Genomic DNA, 4,322 nt, shown 5'->3' on the forward strand with positions numbered 1-4,322 from the left:
AAACAAAAAATTCCCCCCCCCCCCCCTTCCCCTATTGGCAAGATAGGGCTCTCATCATCTCACTGTGCCACCAGCTTTTGATATGAGACAATGTCCTAGTACAAAAAATATAAGGGTTTTTCCAAAAAAGAGAGTGGAAATCCTCATCCGTCATCACAAAGGGAAGGCGGCCCCTTCCACCCTCGGACCATGAACCGGCTCTCTCTCCCCAGGCAATGATATCCACTGACGCCTGAGGAGATCACACAACAATGGGCGGCTCTGCTCTTTCACTTCGGGCGCTGAGGATGCGTGCAAACCAACCTATAAATACTAAGGTGAGGGCACTCCTTAGCCCTCACTTAGCTTGAGATTAATTTTCTGGTTATTGTTATTCCGCTCTGTGTCGTTACTGGTTGAACTTCCTAAAGCTATGGAGCTTGCCGCTCAAACTTCTCAGGTACTGTGGTCTACCTAAGCTCTCGTTTTGCTTCCTTTTTTTGTTGAAATTATATCAAAAATATTGATATGGTAACCTTGGGCATGATACCCCCCGCCTGTTAATAAAAATGGTATATACACCATATTTGTATTACTCCCTACCTTGGACTGGGTAGGTCGCCTCTATGGTTTACTGTCGGGGGCTGTCTGTCTTTACATAGTGGGATTGGCTGGCACCTCTTGGGCTGGTCAATGGTAAGAAATGGATGTAATACTATGGCATATATTGGTGGTTAGTGGTTGTTCTGCTGCTTTGTGTGGAAAGAAAACTATGAGTAGTTGAGCTCATTACTGCATTTTATCTTATGAATGGGTTTTATGTAAATCCATTGCAGGAAAATACCATATACAAGATTTTTGCATAAAAAACAAAAGTAAAACCTGCATAATAGCGGGGTCTTGCCACAGTTTGATAAATGGCTCTGTAAATAGCAGCCGAAGTACTTCACCTTTACATAAATTAGTAGGTGTGTGTGTGAGGAATGATGTATGTGTGTACATGTGTATGTGGATGGAAGCAAGATGGGTGGCTTGGCTTAATGGCCGTTCTTAACATCTGCTACATCAAGATATTGCTTGGCGGAAAACTGGTTCTTTTGGAAGCAACATTTTTTGTGATGACCTACTGGTCACTTGGCTCTGACTCTAGCCGCTGCAAGATATGGAGAAAACCAGTGTGTTGAATGGTTCTGTCGTTGTTTTAACTGGTTTTTTTGGCCGGACACTACAATCCTGTAACTTTTTTTGCTCTGTTTTAGCCACTACAGGACTTTGCAGGTTTAGAAGAGCCGGACACTACAGTTCTTTGTGTAATAATAATAACCTCGGATTCCGAAGGTAAGTATATGGCTAATGCATTCGGCTTTGGCATGAAGCTGTGACTGCAATTGATATAAATGGAACCTTGGGTATTGAAACCTTGTTTTTGCATAAAAAATGGTGATGATCTCTGTTGAACACTTACACGGATACTTTTTGTGCTTTCTTTGGTAAACTATGGCCACACTTGAACGTGTGTAAAATACTTTCCCTCATGATTTCATATGAGGAGAAAGTGTTGGGGTTTTTTTAGCCCATCTAGTACCCATGGCTATGGAATCATGAAGGTATCTTAACTCAAACACGGCCGAACATTACCATACTTTATGGGATGCTAATGACTTAAATCTTGGGAGTTTGAAGGTAAGTATATGGTTGATACTCTCAGCTTTGGCATAAATACTGGGGTATGGCTCGTGACATGAGGTTCCACTCGGTAAAAATGGAGTTTTTTTTTTTTTAATAATGATGGGTAAGTATATGGTTGCTACTATGGGCTTAAGCATAGCTACCGAGCTATGGCTAAACAAGTGAAATTCATTATAGTAATGTTTTTTTTGGTGGACCTCACCACTCAGATTAGAAGGTAGATTGTACCACTCATTTTGGAAGAAATAGACAAAGATTGCTAAACATACAAAATCTAATAAAAGACCTAGCTTGTCTAAAGTAATTAAATTCTGTAAGATGGACATGGACAACAACTGATATGGTCCATTAATACCTGTAAAACACATCCAAGGCTAACTGAATTGTTGTCTTGTTTGGATGGATGCAGGTAAGGACTCTATCTTATCTTGGAGGGTTTCTTTTCTTTGGCAAGCAACATTACTGTTATGAAATACCCAGTGAAGAACGAGGAAGTTTTTTTACTACCAACCCCACTGAAAGAGGACCTGTTTCTTACAATCATTGTACTTAGATAATTCTGATACTGAGTTATTTTTGTACAAATCAGTTCATTGTTCCTTGGCCATTTGTTAAACGTTCAATTATGTCTTATTAATTAAGATTAAATAGCTACACACACATCCTATACATAGGCTCTCCCCTGTCTGGGGAAACCGGGATGCTGGCCTAGGAAATTATCGTAAGAATAGAGCTCTAAATTGGACCCACAGTCGTTAAATCCTTCATTGGTAGACTGGTGTTAGGTGGCCCTTTTTAGACTCTCTTTTGGTTCCCTGCTCATGGCTACCATAGTCTCTGACTTTGCCGGTTGAAGGGTTGCAGGACCAAAAAAGACTTTACTTCTTAGGCACTTTGCTAATCTTTATATCACTTTTTTTTGGGACTGCTCACGTTATAGAATGACAGCTCGCATGAGTACAAATCACAACCCTAAGAATCACACAAAGATCCTTGATCGGATTAAGCTCTACATGAAAGACCATGCACCAAAAGAAGCCCTAGCTGCTAGAACTAGACCTTTCCTTTCTGGGAAAGCCAAATTATGTATCACATACTATGGCAAGAAAAAATAAACTTGACCTCACTTTTTTTGCAGACTCTTGCCCTATCTCAAGGTTTGGAACTTACCACGGAGCCCCTCTCTGTGGCCTCCTCTTTGGTCCTCAGATGTATTAGCAGTTTGGATGCTTCATAGCTTATTTATGATTCAGCTCTTGTTTCGGACAAAAAACTTTCTGTCTTGCATATGTTATCATTTAATGACTGGGTAAAGATTCTAGCATCTGTGGACAAAGACCCACTAGAAGGTGTTAATTTTCTTTCCCAATACATTGCCCAACTTCCTGTCCTTGCTTCACAATATCAGCAAGAGCTTGCCCTGTTCTCCTCATCTGGAGCTGAGCTGTCAAATTTCCTTAGAAAATTCTGTGGACTTAAACCCTCTTTTATCTGCACCCCAAATACCCCCGCCATCCCTTCAACTGGTGGCATCTTCTGTCGAGATAGTGTTTCTCTAGAAGCAGTAAAAGAGTTTCAAACTAACCTCTGCTCTCTCAATGACGTTAATCTCCTTGAGATGGTCCCTAAAATCTCAAAAGTATTTCCTGTCTTACCGATAAGACGAATAGAAATTGAATCTCTCAGAGTAGACCATCAACTATAGGTTCTACCAAAACAAAGCCTTCCTGGCTCCTATTCTTAGTGAAACCTGGGTATACTTGGCCAACCTCCCCGCCTCAACAGTGGAAGACTGCAAACTTAAAATTCTAAAAGGTGGGCAATTCTTGGACAAGGGAGAACTGATTAAAGCCCCCTTTAACCTTCACCTTATCGACCACTCCAAATGCCCTCAAATACTAGATTGTACATACGTACTAAGGGTAGCATGGAATTTGCAAAAAGCAACCCAGATTTCTACACAGAGTCTATCTGGAATATCTTCCGCCCCTATGTAAAATGTGCCTGCAGATTTCTTGACCCCAAAGCTATCTGTGAATCAAGCATCATGTGGTTTGGCCATGCAATATGGTATATCCTCAACCATTTGGAACTGTTATTCCCAGATAAACCAGTAGACTTTCATCTATCCCTCATCTGCTCATGGCTAGGTGGACAGGCCAAGCAGATTTTGATTGCACAAATTGCCTTTAACATCTTCCGAGGACTGATGCATGATATTCTGAAAGAACTTAAAGCTGAGAAACCCGGTCTAGTATACCTCACCACGTATGCTAACTACAAAGGAGTCAAATACATCACTAATTTGCTAAAACCTTGTATTGAAGAGGATGAGTCTCCTGCTCTAAAAAGATCTAACTCTTTAGCTACTCCCAACTCTTTCACTTCCTTTTTTACACCTAGCTCCTCATCTAATCGAGGAAAGTCTCGTAGCTTTACTAGAGGGAGAGGCAGATTCCCTGCAATCAGAAACTTCCCTGAAATCTAACCCTTAAATATATTGCAGGTATCTACAAATCCATGTGGAAGAAAAGTTCTCAGCAAAGATGATTCGAATTATGGTGCTACCTACATACACTGTCTTTTTCACAACATTCTTCTTGATTGGATCCTACCTAAAAGTCTTCTTTGTGAGTGTTTTGACATATTTTTTG

The sequence above is a fragment of the Adiantum capillus-veneris genome, chromosome 2, assembly GCF_014529385.1.
Source record: "Adiantum capillus-veneris isolate H3 chromosome 2, ASM1452938v2, whole genome shotgun sequence".
Classification (NCBI taxonomy): domain Eukaryota; kingdom Viridiplantae; phylum Streptophyta; class Polypodiopsida; order Polypodiales; family Pteridaceae; genus Adiantum; species Adiantum capillus-veneris.